The sequence below is a fragment of the Cherax quadricarinatus genome, chromosome 47 (assembly GCF_038502225.1).
Source record: "Cherax quadricarinatus isolate ZL_2023a chromosome 47, ASM3850222v1, whole genome shotgun sequence".
In the NCBI taxonomy this organism is placed as follows: domain Eukaryota; kingdom Metazoa; phylum Arthropoda; class Malacostraca; order Decapoda; family Parastacidae; genus Cherax; species Cherax quadricarinatus.
This window is the reverse complement of record NC_091338.1, coordinates 10,717,436-10,735,878: the sequence shown is the minus strand read 5'-3', so window position 1 is coordinate 10,735,878 and position 18,443 is coordinate 10,717,436. Positions and strand designations below refer to the sequence as shown.

The 18,443-nt window shown below is 36.6% G+C and overlaps 1 protein-coding gene across 3 annotated transcripts in view; it reads right to left on the bottom strand.

The window, feature by feature from the left end:
* Positions 1-18,443, bottom strand: part of Usp39 (ubiquitin specific protease 39) — a 120,347-nt gene that overhangs the window by 52,528 nt on the left and 49,376 nt on the right. Inside the window, exon 13 of one of the 3 annotated variants that reach the window (XR_011393226.1) lies at positions 4,606-4,672. The exons of 1 other annotated variant lie outside the window; for it this stretch is intronic. The gene's annotated coding sequence lies outside the window, so the exon portion shown is untranslated. Of the gene's footprint in view, positions 1-4,605; positions 4,673-12,770; positions 13,938-18,443 lie in introns of those variants that run through there. One more of the 3 variants, XM_053787786.2, reaches the window with a different exon arrangement.

The following is an 18,443-nucleotide window of genomic DNA, read 5'->3' as shown; positions in this document are numbered from 1 at the left end:
CTTCTGGATCTCTGGTAACTGTCCCATATTCATTGACCTATTGTAGATTATAACAGGTGTTTTAGACTAGTGAGTGAGTAAGAGAAAGAGAGAGACTCATACTTCTCATGGCTTATGTACCTGAAAAACTGCATTTCCAATGATTTCTCTGACTTAGAGTGAAAAACACATGGCAGAAATAGAGTTGTGTTCCTCATTCTTTGAAAAATAATACCTTCATACATAATTTTCTTGAGGATGCTCTGTGAAGTACCTGAACTCTAGTGAGATTCAGACAGTGAAAAGGAAGAGTACATGTAGCTAAAAAAAAAAAAAAAGTTGCATTAATATTGTATGGTATTTGTTACTTGCCTTCAAGTTAGGCTGGTGATGCTTAACATCCTGGAGTGAAGAGGGTGGCTATAGCCATACTGAACCAAGGTTGACTGCTGGTGATGTGATGTTGATGCAGCTCTATCAGTTGATGGCTGCAGGAAGTGCTCAGGTATTCAGTCATACACCACTGGTTTGTTTTACTCTGCAGTTCTTTATACAGCCCACTGCGCATTCTAAATCAGTTAAATCATCCATAACTAAACGTGCACTCGTTTTTTGAGCTGTCCTTCCTCCTCCTCCTCCTCCTCTGTTCGTTTCTCATTCCACACATTTAACAAGGTTTTTGTTTTATATAGCTGTAATGACTTACTATTTATTCTTGTGACTGTGTCATATTGAGGATTACACATTGCATAAGCCTTTATCTTCGAATTATTTTCTTGAATGAGTCGTTGATTCTCTAACACCAAACACTCATGCTATCTCCATAACACATCCACCACCCTTCAGCATCTCATTTCCCTACAGTTTCTTTTAAATAGGCATAGTTTCTTGCTTAATTTTCTTCCTTGCTTCACCAGTACACCTGCACTTCGTTTGGATGCCATTATAAATAACCAGACACAAGATAGGGTGATGGAAAAGAATAAAAGGGAAAACTGAGTAGGGAGTGATACTCATACAGTACACATCCAGATATACTGACCTGCATGGGAGTCTATTTGTTTGCATCCATTCACCCCTCCCTCACACCCTTCCCCACAATGGAGTTGTCCAATGTATAGTGATGGGTCTGCTGCCTGCTGCAGTGCTACTTAATGAAAATGCACACCACGAATGGAAATGCATTCCATTCTGGCATGCCTTAATGGAAATAGTGCACTTTTATTGGAAATGAAAAACTTTTATTTAAATTGCATAATGTTGAAAATGCAAGCTATGATTACATGACTTGGTTCTACGGCATAATTTTTTTTTAACTCAATAGCCATCTGCTGCCAAGACAGTGACCCAAAGAAGAAAATATATTCACTCAATTGCCATGTGCTGACATCATAATCAGATTACCTTTCTATTGCAATATCCCCATCCTTCCTTCAGAGTGCAAGCACTTCCCATCTCACCTCCAGGATTAAAGTCCAGCTAACCAGTTTCCTTGAATCCCTTCATAAAGTTACTTTGCTCACATTCATTAAAAACTATTTCTCTCCATTCATTTTTATCTAAGATGCTTACACAAGCCTGCTGGATGCTCAAACATGTGAAACTCAAAGGCTCTTGTACCCCCCTTCCTCCAACCATTCCTGAGATGACCCTTTTATCTTCTACCTTCCACCCTAAATTTATACAAACTCTTCATCCCTTGGTCACACCCTAAATTTATACAAACTCTTCATCCCTTGGTGACCCCACATTGCCATTTATTTTCTATGCTCTGAATTTTCAACATGATATTCACATCCCACATTGCTCTAAAACATGACATCTCCACGGCCTCTAGCCTCCTTTTTGCTGTAACATTTGAAACCCAAGCCTCACAACCATATAAAAGTGTTGGCATGTGCATGCACACACATTATATGTATTTTATATAATGAGTATGTATTATATAATTTATATAGATTATATAATGTGTGTGTGTGTGTGTGTGTGTGTGTGTGTGTGTGTGTGTGTGTGTGTGTTAGTTACCATTTTGTCCTAGTCACATGTCGATTAGACACTAGGCCTGTTGTGTGTGTGTAGGTGTGTGTGTGTGTTAGTGTGTGTGTTAGTGTGTGTGTTAGTGTGTGTGTTAGTGTGTGTGTTTGTGTGTTCGTGTGTGTGTTAGTGTGTGTGTTAGTGTGTGTGTGTTAGTGTGTGTTTTAGTGTGTGTGTTAGTGCGTGTGTTAGTGTGTGTGTTAGTGTGTACTCACCTAGTTGAGGTTGCGGGGGTCGAGTCCGAGCTCCTGTGTGTGTGTGTGTGTGTGTGTGTCATTAACATAGCCAAGCTGAAATATTAGCTCCTGGCACACTTGATCATGCCAATTGATAAATAATAATAATAATATCATCGTTAGTTACCACAAGTACAGTGGACCCCTGGTTTTCTGCCGGTGTGGAAATCGTACAATTTGGATTTTGAGCACTTTTTTTCAGTGAAATTTTTCCCCCAGGTTTCATCCATTCCCTTGGAAATTGTTGGTACCAGACATGTGCGCCTGGGCCGCTCATACATTCGTGACTTACTCTTGGGCACATTAAATGTTTTATTTTAGGTTAATATATGATATTTTCTTCAAAATTATGTCAAAATTATGAGTAACAAAGGCATATAAACATGCCTTTGTTACTCGTTCACTCAGTGAATAATAATCATAATAATAATCACTCTTGGGCACATTAAATGTCTTATTTTACATTAATATAGACTTTTCTTCTTTCTTTCAACGTACCAGCCGTATCCCACTGAGGTGGGGTGGCCCAAAAGGAAAAACGAAAGTTTCTCTTTTAAAATTTAGTAATTTATGCAGGAGAAGAGGTTACTAGCCTCTTGCTCCTGGCATTTTAGTTGCCTCTTACAACACGCATGGCTTATGGAGGAAGAATTCTGTTCCACTTCCCCATGGAGATAAGAGGAAATAAACAAGAACAAGAACTAGAAAGAAAATAGAAGAAAACCCAGAGGGGTGTGTATATATATGCTTGTACATGTATGTGTAGTGTGACCTAAGTGTAAGTAGAAGTAGCAAGACGTACCTGAAATCTTGCATTTTCACGAGACAGAAAAAAGGACACCAGCAATCCTACCATCATGTAAAACAATTACAGACTTTTGTTTTACACTCACTTGGCAGGATGGTAGTACCTCCCTGGGCAGTTGAAAATATTCATCTATGATATTTTCTTCAAAATTATGTAAGAAACACCTTACATAGCATATAAACATGCAATGTTTATATGCAGTGGAGGGTAAACATTACATTTTCTCTGGTCCAGCATTAGAGAAAACTGTATGAATCTGTGTTGGCCCAGTAACCACCCTTAATACATAAGCTTTTGTTTACAATTCTTGGCATGAATTGTTCATTACTTCTCCCTTTTTTTATGATGGCATCTAAAAGTAGTCATCAGAAACAATTAAACTCAGTGAACATGGTATGTCGATGGTAATAATATGGATGTAGGGTGCAGTGTATGTAGCCAGTAGGTACTCACTGGGATGTAGTCCAGCTGGGACTACAAATAAATATTACTCACCAACAAGAGTCTTCAAAAAAGATATGCAATGTTTATTTATCATTAAAATTAGTCATTTATATTTATTTCTCATTGTTCTCTGTATGTAAAACTATAGTTATTCTTTATAAAATGTATTGTTTGTTAATATTTTTGGGTGTCTGAAATGGATTTACATTATTTCTTACAGGAAATATTACTTCAGTTTTCCGATTTCGGCCAACATTCTGGAACGGATTAATTATGAAAACCGGGGGCCTACTGTACATGTACAAGGTATGCAGGCCTAGCTGACATCAGTGACATACATACTACTATATAGAAAGCTGCTTGTTATGCAGAGCACTTCAGGCAAATTATGTCAGTTTTGTCCCAGGATGTGAACATAGACAACTGGTGTAAGGAAACATGTCCAATGTTTCCACCCTTTCACCAAGAATCAAACCGGACCCTCACCACGTGAAACAAGAGCTTTTGCCACCAGTCCACTGTAAAACTCTTAAGGCCTGGATAATTTGAGCAAATGGAATGATAGATGAATGATGTAATTTAATGCCATGTAATGGAAATGAGAGAAAGCAATAATAAGCCACATGACAGATATGTGATAAATTACCGAAAATGTCAAATAAATGGGGGATTTCTGAGTCTTCATTGCAAAAGTGGCCATCACTGGAAGAACATTATGAAAATAAAAACATGAGAAACTCTTATGCTATGCTAGCAAACCAAAATAGTCTTCAGATACATGAATGGAGACATGCTAAGAAGTTATTCACATGTTTGGTCAAAACTGTATAGTGCAGTTTTAGTGTGGTGTCTGTACATAAAAGAAAGGTGTACATAAGATAAAAATAATCCAAAGACATGCTACAAAATGCTTGCAAGAGCTATAAATTATGAGAAAACAAAATGCTTGCAAGAGCTATAAATTATGAGAAAAAATTAAAATACTGTACTGGAATGTTATCAAAAAGGTGATAAGAAAAAAGGAGTTTTTGGAGTTAGTTTACCAGTACTGCAGCACTAAAACCACCAATTACCAGTAACGCAAAGTCTACCATAGTTACTGACCTTGATTATATACGGTGCAAGATGATTTTCCAAGACCTTTTTTTAGGCAAAAAGCATGCCTTATATGCTGGAAAATACAGTAAATTACATTTCTTGCTACTATCAACAAGAAAAAAATGAGGTCAGGGTAAAACAGAAAAAATGTAACAAAAACAATACTGTACTAAAAATAATTTCTTCAAAAATAGTAGTGGATTATAATTATAATAATAAATGTTAAACCCATAAATGGTAGTGAAAAATTTGAGTATGTGCTACAACCATTGGAAAATAAAAAAATAAAAAGGCTTTATAAAGTAAATGTTCAAAAGAAGATACCACAGACATAACTCTGCTCATGTTTTGCATCTATAAAATATGCCTCTGCCTATTTATAGTTAAGACACTAGAGCAATATATGCAAGTGGTGTTCCTGAAAAAAATAAATAGTTCTCTTATAAAAAAAATTGGGATTAGGAAAAATACATGTACTTTTATAGCACATCAACAATCCCCAACCAAGGTCAGGTGGCACAAAGAAAATATATTTATCATTTTTTACTTCCTAGAAAAGACACACATGAGGAAATTAAGACTATGTACAGGAGGGCTTCACTTTACAGCATTTTGCTAATAAAGCAGTTTTCAATTATACAGTGGTACCTCGAGTTTCGGCCATAATTCGTTCCAGAAGGCCGTTTGAGTGCTGTTACCGAACGAATTTGTTCCCATAAGGAATAATGTAAATTAGATTAATCCGTTTCAGACCCCCAAAAATACACTTGCATAATTGTTCGAGTTGGGAGCTGTTCGAAACTCAAGGTACCACTGTATACTCATTCTTCATTTACTGAGACTACCTACAATAAATAAATACAGTGGACCCCCGACATTCGTTGGCATCGACATTCGATAAATCCGACATTCGATGCATTTTAACACAAAAATTTCGCCTCGACATTCGATACGATTCGTACGAGACATGTCCATGTGTGGCCTGAACTGCCCCGTGTGTGCCAGTGTTTACAAGCCAGCCAGTGTGCGCGCATCTAAGGATACATTCGGTACATTCCATATTATCACTGTTTTTGGTGCTTGTTTCTGCAAAATAAGTAACCATGGGCCCCCAAGAAAGCTTCTAGTGCCAACCCTTCGAGAAAAAAAGGTGCTAACGACTATTGATATGACGAAAGAGATAATTGCAAAGTACGAAAGTGGAGTGTGTGTGTCGGAGTGCATGATGATTTGGTAAAGAAATTGCCTGCAACTAGTGGTGATGTGAGTGAATTTAAGGCCAGCAAAGGTTGGTATGAAAGATTTGAATTTAAGGCCAGCAAAGGTTGGTATGAAAGATTTAAGAATCGTAGTGGCATACACAGTGTGGTAAGGCATGGTGAGGCTCCCAGTTCAAGTCCTAATGGAAGGGGATTCCCCTTCTAAACACTAACACCATCCACACTCTCCCCTCCTCCCATCCCATCAATCATCACCAGATCTTCATTAAAGGTAAGTGTCAATTATTCTATTGTTATTAATCTATTGTTATTGTTGTTATTGTAATTATTCTATTGCATTAAACTTAATATTTCATGTGGTAAATTTTTTTTTCCATACTTTTGAGTGTCTTGCACGGATTAATTTGATTTCCATTATTTCTTATGGGGAAACTTAATTCAACTTTTGATATTTTCGACATTCGATAGCTCTCAGGAACGGATTAGTATCGAATGTCGAGGGTCCACTGTATATTCACCCCTCACTAGAAGTTAAGTACTAAAACATTTTAAGGTACGTAATGTGTGTACTGTATATGCATTCTTTAGGCCTAGCTCTATTGCTCACTTAACATATGATAGTGTAAACATGTTATCCGGCTTTTAAATGCATTTGAAAGTGAAAAAAAGGTTATGTTTCACTTTACAGCAATTTTTGCTTTACAGCAGTAGCCCTGAACCTAACATGCTGTATAAATGGGGCCCTCCTGTATTAAGATATTTTGCCCACCAGGGGTTTTCATCAATCCAATTCAGTGGGTCAGGTCAGGTGTTGCACAGGCTGGAAAACAAGAGCTAGGTGATAGCTGTGTAGGTAGGATGTATTTGGGAAGTGGCAAGTATATAGGTTGGATAGGGGAGAAATGTGCTAGATATTGGAAGAGTGTGGAATAGGAAGTAGGTTACTACATGCAGTTAGAAAAATTTATGTAGAGAGTGAGGCTCAGGTTAGGGTATGTAGGAGGGAGGGGGACTATTTCCCAATGAAAGCAGGACTAAAACAGGGATGCGTGATGTCACCATGGTTGTTAAACATTTATAAATGGGGTTGTAAAAGAAGTGAATATTAGTGTGTCAGGAAGAGGTGTGGAAGCAAAAGATGTTGGATCTGATACAAACTGGGAGTTATTACATTTGCTCTTTACTGATGACACAATTCTTTTAAATTCTAGACAAGTTGCAAAGGCTGGTGTACAAATTTGGACTGGTGTGTAAAAGGAAATTAAAAGTGAACATAGAAAAGAAAAAGGTAATGAGAGTAACAAAAAGTGAAGAAAATAATAAATTAAATATCAGACTGGAGGGAGGAAGTATGGAGGAAGTGGATGTATTTAGATTTTTTTGGGGTAAACATGTCACCATGTGGGTTTATGAAAGATGATGTGAACCATAGAACATTTGAAGGAGGGAAAATGCGTGGTATACTGAGTTATATGTGGAAAAATTATTTATTATATACAATAATTATAATCATGGGGGAGCACTTAACCCATAGGATTATACAGCACATGTGGGGGGGAAGGTATTCAGGCTCAATTCAGGGAACCGGAGCACAGATTCAGTTCCCTAGATCAAGAGCCCCTCACCGCGTCAAGGAACCTCCCTCGAAGGGTTATGTAGAAAGAAAGTTTATCGTTGGAGGCAAAAAAGAAAATGCACCATAGCATAGTGGATGAGGCATGGTGTTTTGAACATTTCAGTGAGGTGGCTTGAGGCAGTAGAGATATTATATTTGAGAGCAATGTGTGGTGTGAATATCATGCAGAGAATTCATGGCATAGAAATTAAAAGGCTATGTGGAGTCACTAAAAGTACAAGTCAGAAGGCAGAGGAAGGGCTGTTGAGGCAGTCAGGACATACAGAAAGGATGGAGGGGCTAGAATGATGAAGAGGGTGTATAACTCTGAGGTAGAAAGGAGGGTTAGAAAATCTCCCAGAAATGGTTGGAGGGAGGGAGTAAAGAGGCTTTGAGTTACAGGAGCTTCAGCATTAAGTTGGTTTGTGTGAGCATGTTAGATGGGAATGAATGGAGACAAATGGTTTTTAACCCTTTGAGGGTCGACAGGCCCTCTCCGAAACTCGTTCTCAGGGTCGGCCAAATTTAAAAAAAAAAAAAAATATTTTCTCTTATGAAAAGATAGAGAATCTTTTCCCGATCATAAAGACACCAAAAGTTTGAAATTTGATAGAAAACTTATGGAATTATGCTCTCGCAAAGTTAGCGGTCTCGGTGATGTTTACGCATCGGCGATTTTGCCCACTTTGAGCCCCATTTTCGGCCAATTTCACTGTACTAGTCGACAAAAAAACATGAATATTTCGCTAGAACTCCATTTTTTCTATAGAATGGGTGCAAGAAACCACCCATTTATGAAATTCAACTATCCAGTACAGTGGTCAGAATTTAGCAATTTTGCCAATTTCACACAAATTTCAAAAGATGCCAATTTCCGAATAGGGTCCAGAATAAACAAGAAAGACATTCCTGGCACTAAAATGACATTTCCTCTAGTCATTAGTCACGTCTCAAGGCCCCTCTTATATTCTTTTGCTTTCCACTTTGAATTTTTATTCTCACAAAAAATATAAGATTTACTGTTATGCAGACTACTGCATTAGTGTAAAAAATGGTATAAATATTATTGGTGCACTTGTGAAAGAATATTAGACTCACCAGTTGACGTGTATTGCACGCTTGGCACGATTTGTTTACTTTTGAAGTTTGGTAAAAATCGAACATTTCTGCTACTTTGAGCTCAATTTCAAGGCGCCTTTCATTGTAAAACCAGTCAAAATCATCTCAATTTCTGTAATATGTCTTCCATTCTATAAAATGAGACCAAGAAAACTAGAATACAACAATAAATACCATACGAAAATACACTGCAAAGTCGCTGATTTATTCCAAAAAAATGGTCAAAGTTTTTTTTTTCTCATTATGCACTGTGTGCTGCAGGATTTTTTTTAGACTGTGCACACTGACCACATAGACCCATTCTTTCATATGAAGGCCTACCAGCTTTCTCCCACTAGATTTGAGGCCGCTAGAATTTATGCGTACTAGTACGTCAAAAACCCCTACACGTAAGACGTACTAGTACGACCAAAACCCTCAAAGGGTTAATGAATGTGCTATTGCAGTGTAAGATCACATTTATGAAGGAATTCAGGGAACTAGTTAACTGGACTTGAGTTCTGGAGGTTGAAGGGGTGGGACTTTTGCAGTTAGTGATCTAAACTGTAATGTCAGCACACTCCTGGCAAGATAAAGATTGAATGAATTATGGTAAATTTTTCTTCTTTTTTTGGGTACACTCCCTTGGCAGAAGATGGCTGCTAAGGTAAAAGAATTTTGTTTTTTAATTAAAGCTGCCTGGTACTGATAGCAGCAATGAGAACCAATTCTAAACAGCATCTGTAACACAGGTCTGATTCTTTGATGATAAGCCCAGCATTTTGGAAATTTATGAGATTGTTTCGAGTGTTCCAGAATACATTACTTGCAACCATCCCATGGCTTTCCAAAATGCCAGGTTTATCATCAGAGAATAAGACTACTTGCAGATGCTGTTGAGAATCTGCTCTCATCACTACTACCAACATCCCTGCTCAAAATACAGGCAGCTTCATTTCGGATATACTTGTCAAACACAGCTAGCTTTAGAACACAGTTATCACAGCCTATGCAGCACCTGACTTGTGCATTTTCTATTCTCTGTATTGGATTGATGGTCAATTATCTCCTTAACCCTAATACTACGTATGATGTATGTCAGGGAACCAGGCTGTTTCACGTACTACATATGCCTGATTTTTCCTACCTTCAAATTTGCTGAGCATTATAATTTTAGGTCTCAGTTTAGTTGTTTGGGTTGGCAAGCACCTCACACCAAAGAAAAAATTGCTAACTGCTGAGGCAGCACAGGGAAAAAGGATAAAGGAGCCTCAGTAAGCCATTCTTGCAATGATTTGCTGTTAAGTGATAATTTATGTGAAAGTCATGAATATTATTCTCCTATGAAATGCAAACATACCATACATAGCATCACCAGTACCCCTGACACCACCCGTTGCCTGGCCAACATCAAGCATCACACCATATGAAGCCCTACCAGCATCACATGTGACACCAGCAGCTGCCCTGTCAACACTGCATGTGGTACCCCTGACACCACCAGTTGCCCTGCCAATATACACAATATTACTGTAAGCTGTGTTATATGTCACTCTGCATTTCTCCATGCTTCAAAAACAATCATTAGCAATAAGACAAAACATCTATTGGAACAAATTTCTAGCAAATATTGAAACTGTGGATAGTGTGATGTACTGCTTCACTTGTTTTCAGCACTAAACTTGAAACCATCCGTTACCATTATAAAATGCTGTATATAGTCTTAGACATTGAAAGAAAAGAATTTTTTTTTTTTTAAATCTACAATTTTAACACTCCATAAATTGGTAGGTTTCAATTCGATTTTTGTTTCTTTGGTTTAATTCTACTCAGAATAGTAAATGCTCTTAATTTTTTTTTTTTTTTTCAAAATTTTGCTACAACACCAACATTTTTTTTTTACAGGTTTTGCCAAGGGTAAATGAATTTCTTAATTACTGTATGCATGTCTTTCTTGCATACTTGTCAGAGTTCATCACAATTTATAACTTCACCAATTACCTAGCTGTTTTTGCAGCTAGGTAATTATATTATATTTTTAATAGGTTACATCAGAAGATAGAACACAAACTGAACATTAAAATGGTATAAAATACCGACAGGTTGTTAGGTAAGACACATATGCAACAGTTAGGTATCTTTATTCAAAATAAAGATACCTAACTGTTGCATATGTGTCTTACAGAACACAAACTGGTAGACAAAATCATTTTTTCACTGTCAGTGGCATATTACACTTTGCTAATACTGTATTGTAATTAATTTTTCAGGGAAATTTTAAAAATTCATCAAAGTATACCTTTTAATTAAAAAAAACACTATACATTTGTTTAAAAATTATATTTTAAGGAAAATGAACAGTTATGAAAATTCCTATGAAGAAAATCAGTCTTGAAATAATTCAATGAAAACTATTCTTGTAGTTCTGAGTTTAATTTACGTTTGTGTAATGGAGTGAGCAGCCACAGGAGAGAATAGCTTGAGAATTATTACATTAGTGAGAGAAGCACAAAATCCATAGGGGTTATAAATTTGCTTGGGGGGATGGGAGGTAGGTTCAGACAGGTACCTGGGCAATTACTAGGGCATATTTATTAGAAAACATTTTGGTCCTGGGACTTTGATTATTTCAGGTTTGGTCCTAGGACCAAAACATTTTCTAATATGTACTAGTGTTATCATCAATTACCAAGGTTTATACTGAATGGGAGGCAATCAGGTTAGATCTAACAAATGCTAGGATAGGTTTGATTTCCTTAATCAAGAGCCCCTCACTGTCATCAAGGCACCTCCCTGGAGGAAAGAACAACTTGAGAAACAGGTTGCACCTGGTGCCAGAAAATGTCAGAGTACTCACCATGGTAGTGTCAAGTGTGCATGCCCCAGTGCTGAGTCTATCAGAGTACATGCCCCAGTGCCAATAAGTGTCACAGAACACGTCCATGCTCATTCATTGTAAATCAGTGAGAAAATAATGTTGTATGTTTGGAAGTAGTATATGTGTACAGTAGCTTACTGCTAAGTCTTCTATTATTGTGTATGTGCTTTTATGAATACTTGCATCCATGACAGGACTGGGAGACTGCAGGTCTGAGTAAGCTTATATGACTGCTTGTGGGCATGTTTGTGTGCATGTTAGTTAATTTAGGTGCAATATGAATTTTAACATTATATCCATAAGACTTTTCTAGAACAAAATTTTTAATTTGTTAAAATAATTTTTTAATATATCTACATCTTTAAATACTATCAAATATCCTTTTGAGAAATTATAATTGTTTACAATTAAACAGATGTGTTATGGCCAACAAATAGCAGCAAGGTACAGCCATTGACCAATTCACTGACAAAACTGCAATTTGCATTTAAACATTCCTGTTTATAGCGAGTGTCTGATGCAGCATAATTATACATATCTTACTTCAACAATTTGGGCTGGTGGCATGATAGTTTAATGTGTTGCTTGTTGGTGAAAATGGTGCCTTCCAGCATTTACAAATGGATGTCAGTTTCAGCCAACATAAGACTGTCATATATCGTACCCATTTGTTGGTGCGGACACAACTCAACACCACCTATGTATGGCTGGCTACTGGTGCTGCCAGTCTCTTAGTGATTTTACACATATACATAGTCAGGTTAAGTCTATTATAAATAGAAAAATGCTATGAGGTCACACTTTTTTTTTTTTTAGTGCAGCTTTACAAATGTTTATGATAAAGATGACTTCCCCTATTTTTGTTACAAAAGCTTTCATTGTAAGCAAAAATTTGTACTTTTACTTGAATGCAAGCAATTTTTTTTCCTATGATTACTTCCTTCCATACCTTACTTTTTTTTTTTTTTTGTCCCTAGAAACATCCATACATTACTGAATATTTAAAGAATTTATTGTCTTCCTAGGTTATTATCTTAATTTGGGTTGCTTGTGCAAAATATAGTGACTTTGAGTTTGTAACTCCATGTAAGGTGCTATAACAGTTGCCAGCGAGGAAGGGTAGCTTTGAGTATTTCTTGAGTCAATAGGCAGCCTGGTACAAGCCCAGCTGCTGGCTTACAGTCTAAGAAATCAGTTACTGTGTTATCATTTTGCATGTCTAAACAATCCTATTTAAGCATGATAGCTTACATATTGTAAATAATGAGTTAGATAGTCCATGCCTTTTCATGAAATATAAACATTACTTTAATCATGTGAGCTTATAATGAGTAGCACTGCCATTTCTACCCTGGACATTGTGTTGACCCTTACTCATTGTACACTAACCCTACACTCATATTTTATTATAGACTAATAAGAAATGGGTAATCAGTACACTATACATTATGCTTTGGTGTAAATTAAAGCTTACTTATTCTTGCATATAAACCAGCAATGGGCATTAAAATTAGCCTATATGAAGTTCAAGAATGTTGCTATTTGATATACTTGTGTATGTTCAAAATGAGCCATTTGGTCTTGTATGGTGTAGGATGTATCATACTACCACCAATATACAAATCGCTGCTTCATGCTTAAGAAAATGCACATGTTTATGTCTTAGTTGATGCCAGTTCTATAATAGTCCATTAAATTATGTGAAGATGTAAGTTTGTTAATGTAGCAGTTCTCTTGTCTTAATGTATTGTATAAATGGAAGCTATAATTATCACATCATTGCACTATGTCATATAATTGCAGCTATTACTATTTAAGTCAAAGAATACCACTGTTGTGGTGTTTGGGAAGACTACGGGTGAACTCTCACATACATAGATAAGTCCTCATGGAACATGTTAGGTGTAATCTTTTGACCATTTCTTTTGTGTCATGAAACTTATCATGTGTTAGATTATGAGTCCTCTTTAACAACCATCATGACTAGGATTCAGGAAATCTTGCAGGTGAAGTATAAGACAGTGTTTGAAAAGAGCATGTGGAATCGCACCAACTTATGCCTTGATATCCGGTGTTGAAAACACACACACACACACACACACACACACACACACACTGTTGATATAAGACATGCTAGGGAAATGTGGATGTTATACTGCCCTTTCACTACTCTGCTATCCTCAACACTAGATATTACACTACTTTCACTCCTCAGTCTTCCTCAACACTAGATATTACGCCACTTCCACTGTACAGTTGTCCTCAACACTAAATGTTACACTGCTTCCATTACTCTGTTATCCTCAACACTAGATGGCACACCACTTTCACTACTCTCTTGCCAAAATAACACTGAAGATGACATGCTGTTGCCACTCCCACCATTCTGTTGCCCTCATAGCACACTGCTCCCAGCACTCTGTTGTCCTCATAACACTGTAGACAACACACTGTTTAGTTCTGCTATTCTGTTATTTTCATAACAGTGTCTTGACATGGTTCTCACAATGCTGTTGTCTTTGTAACACTGTGGGCATACAATCAAATATTTTACCCTCATATTCTGCAAACTCTTTGGCGGATCATATCTTAGAAAGAATATTAAGAAGCAGTATGTTTGCCTTGGAGACTCCTGTTAAATAAGAATCAACTGGATGATTTAGGAAGTATATTCTTAAACATGTGTTCAACAGGAGTATTCTTCAACACGTGTTTTCCATACTTCTGAAGCGCCAATTTGAATGCATCCATCATGATGGCGTAGCAAAATCCTATAATGTTTGTCTTAATTAGACTCCCTGTGCTGCAATTTTGTCTTGTATAATATTCATCTTTATAATATTTTCAACTTATTCAGGATTTCTCCTGAATGTTACGTGCACAGTTCAATTTCAATCTGTTAAAATGAATAATGCATTCTTCTGCCTTTCATATGTTCCAGAGTGTAGCTTTATAAAAAAATATATTACCCAAAAACCTTGGAAATTTTATTTACCTTTCTCATGACTGTAATGAAGTTTATTACAAAAATTTTCTACTACTCCTCAAAGCTGTACCTACCTAGAATGTCAGTCAACAAGTTAACTTAAAAATTACGTACTTAAATTGGCTAAGTCACAAACATCAAGAACACTCCAGGTCTATTCATGAAAATATTTGTGAGTGAACTAAAGTGCAAATTTCCATTTTCACAGATGAATTTCATCAAGGTAGTAGTAATCTGATTTTGTCAGGAGAAATAAAAATAATTGCTACTTTGATGAGAGTCATACAATTACCAGCTTAGTGGAGCACTTCTGCTGGCCTGCCTCTTAACCCTGTAAAAAAATTAGCTATGGCATCATAAGATGTGGGCATTTAGATATCCCCACACCTTGTGTGAGTAATGTAGTGTGGATGCATATGATACAGACTGTGTGCCTTCAATTAAATATAGCTGAACATTTGCAAATGTGTAACAGTTTTAAAAACACGACTATAATCTCATTAAGAATAGTCCGGTTTGTTCACCAACCAAGTCATATGGATAGATATTATACAGCAATCCCCCCATATCTGTGGGTGATACGTTCTAAGACCTACCGCAGATGCCTGAAAACGTGGATACTAGCAAACCCTATACAGAAGTCATTTTTCATTTACATACATACCTATGAGAAAGTTTGTTTGATAAATTACACACAATAAGACATTACAGTGTTGATGGTTGGGGATCGTCAATTGTGGACATGGTTCATTTTTCAGCCTTTTAGAAACACATTGTGATAGGACTTTGCTGTTTCTTTCTTTTCAGTTCATCAAACATTTGCTGGAGAGGTTCCAATGTTTACTCCATGTTACTTAGAATGGCACGCAATTTGAATCTTATGAATAGTTTATTTCTGGGATTTTCCACTTAATATTTTTGGGCCGCAGTAATCCGTGGATAACTGAAATTGGGGAAACCAAATCTGCGGATACGGAGGATTCTACTGTACCCTCCATTAAAACTGGAAACAAAAACTACAGTCACAGTGAAAACAGTGCAAAACTAAAGCAGCTAACAGGATAACCACATCAGTGAAATGATTGAAGATCCAAAGAAAATTTAACAAAAAATACAGGAAGCATACAGTTGCAGATGCATGGGTCTAAGACATGAACAACAACAGTTGTAGAAGAAGGTATGACACTAAGATGCCACAGACATTTTTGCTAAGTCAAGCCAAACAGTTTGATTGACCTTCTCTCTGAAACATGAATAAAATAACACACTAATGATAATCAATAGTGCTATAAATTTAAAAAGCAGAATAAATAATAAGTGTCCTCATAGCAACAAGTGGAATGGGACTAGTGCCAGAAAATGTCTGTATGAGCATCTTGGTCTCACTGAGAGCATGTGTTTATTTGAAAGTAATAGAAACCAAACAAAATAAAAAGACAAAACACAGTGTTCAGTTAACCCTTTGACTGTCGACGTCATATATATACGTCTTACAAGGTACCGTGTTAAGACGTATATATACTCATAAATTCTAGCGGCTTCAAATCAAGCAGGAGAAAGCTGGTAGGCCCACATGTGAGAGAATGGGTCTGTGTGGTCAGTGTGCAGCATATAAAAAAAATCCTGGAGCATGCAGTGCATGAGAAAAAAAAAAACACCGACCGTTTTTTTTTAATTAAAATGCCGACTTTGTGGTCTATTTTCGTATAGTATTTATGGTTGTATTCTAGTTTTCTTGGTCTCATTTGATAGAATGGAAAACATATTATAGAAATAGAGGTAATTTTGATTGATTTTACTATAAAAAGAACCTGGAAATGGAGCTCAAAGTAGGGGAAATGTTTGATTTTTGCCGATGTTCAAAAGTAAACAAATGATGTTATTATCCAATAAATGTTGAACTAGCCATTCTAATATGCAGTTGTGAATGGGTTGATGTTATTTATACAATTATTACAGTATTGCAGTAGTCTGCATAACAGTAAATCTTCTATTTTTTGTTTGAATAAAAATTCAAAATAGAAAGCAAGAGTAATATCAGAGGGGCTTGGAGACGTGACTGATGAACAAAGAAAATGTTATTTTAGAGCCAGGAATGTCTGCATTGTTCATTCTGGACCGTATTTTGAAATTGTCATATTTTTTAATTTTCGTGAAATTGCCCAAATTGCAAATTTCTGACCACGTTATTGGGTAGTTGAAATCGGTAAATGGGCAGTTTCTTGTACTCAATCGATAGAAAAAATGGAGTTCTAAAGAAATAGCTATGAGTTTGGGCAACTGGAACAATGGAATTAGCCGAAAATAGGGGTCAAAGTGGGCGAAATCGCCGATTTGTAAATATCTCCAAGGTCGCTAACTTCGCGAGAGCGTAATTCCGTCAGTTTTCCATCAAATTTTGTGTTTTTGGTGTCATTACAATCGGGAAAAGATTCTCTATCATTTCATAAGAAAAAATATATATTTTTTTTTTTTTTAAATTTTGCGACACCAGGAGACACTTCAGGATTAGGGGTTGCGACAGTCAAGGGGTTAATGACTAGTAAGCAGAGAGAGGAGAGCAGGTATGTACCTTACAGATGCTCCATGCAGCCCTCACAGCCTGTCTATACAGATTAGCCATCCCAGTCTACCCATGTAGGCCAGTCATCACAGCCTGCTCCATGCAGTTCAGCCACCCTTTACAACCAGCTTTACAAAGGCCAACAAACAGATCTTATATAACCATATATCCACTAAACTGTACATTCATTTATTGCAAAGAAAAAACATGCTGTGCATCCTTTCCCAAATCCATGCATTTCCAACCACTTAATGTTGTACCTCACATAAAATGTAAGTTTTTGCAAGGAAAAAGGGGAATAACTACGAGGAATGAACAAAATATTTACCGGATCTGTGTTAAAGATAATTCTGTTTTCTAACACTTTCACTGTCTAACATAGGTCTACAATTCTGGGGTCAGTCTCACTTCCATAGATCTACATCTTAATCATAGTGCCCTCAACTATGCTGTGAGCTGTAAAATTTGGCCTAGATATGAAATAATGGATCTGTGAAGTGAATGTGTGCATTATAAAATAAATCCTGACCTACACAGTACATAACTGGAGCAGCTAGCCTCTCATCTTGCATTTGGGTTAACCCTTTCAGGGTTTCCGACGTAATAGTGCGGCTTACGCACCAGGGTTTTTGACGTACTAGAACGCCTAAATTTCAGCGCCTTCAAATCTAGTGAGAGCTGGTAGGCCTACATATGAAAGAATGGGTCTATGCGGTCAGTGTGCACAGTATAAAAAAAATCCTGCAGCACACACTGCATAATGAGGAAAAACTCTGACCATGTTTCTGGTTTAAAACAGCGAATTTGCAGTATATTTTCATATGGTATTTATGGTTGTATTCTAGTTTTCCTGGTCTCATTTTATAGAACAGAAGACATATTACAGAAATTGAGATGATTTTGATTGGTTTCTTAGTGCCAGGAATGTCTGTCTTGCTTATTCTGGACCCTATTTAGAAATTGGCATCTTCTGAAATTTGTGTGAAATTGGCAAAATAGCCAATTTCTGACCACTTTATTGGATACTTGAAATCGGTAAATGGGTGGTTTCTTGTACTCATTCGATAAAAAAAATGGAGTTGTAGCGAAATAGATATGATTTTTGTCGACTAGTAACCTGAAATTTGCCGAAAATAGGCCTCAAAGTGGGCGAAATCACTGATGCATAAACATCGTTGAGACCACTAACTTCATGAGAGCATAATTCCGTAAGTTTTCCATCAAATTTCATACTTTTGGTGTCATTATGATCGGGAAAAGATTCTCTATCATTTCATAAGAATTTTTTTTTTTTTTCTGAAAAATTTTTGACCCTGAGAACGAGTTTAGCAGAGGGCCTCTCGACCCTGAAAGGGTTAAAATAGCAACTTCAAGGCATTTTCTAGGGTAGTTTTCAAGGTTTTGCTGGCTGTTTTGTAATGCCAATTGACAGACAAAAAACATAACAATGTAATGGAGATAATTTTAGTTTTTTCAGACTGCAA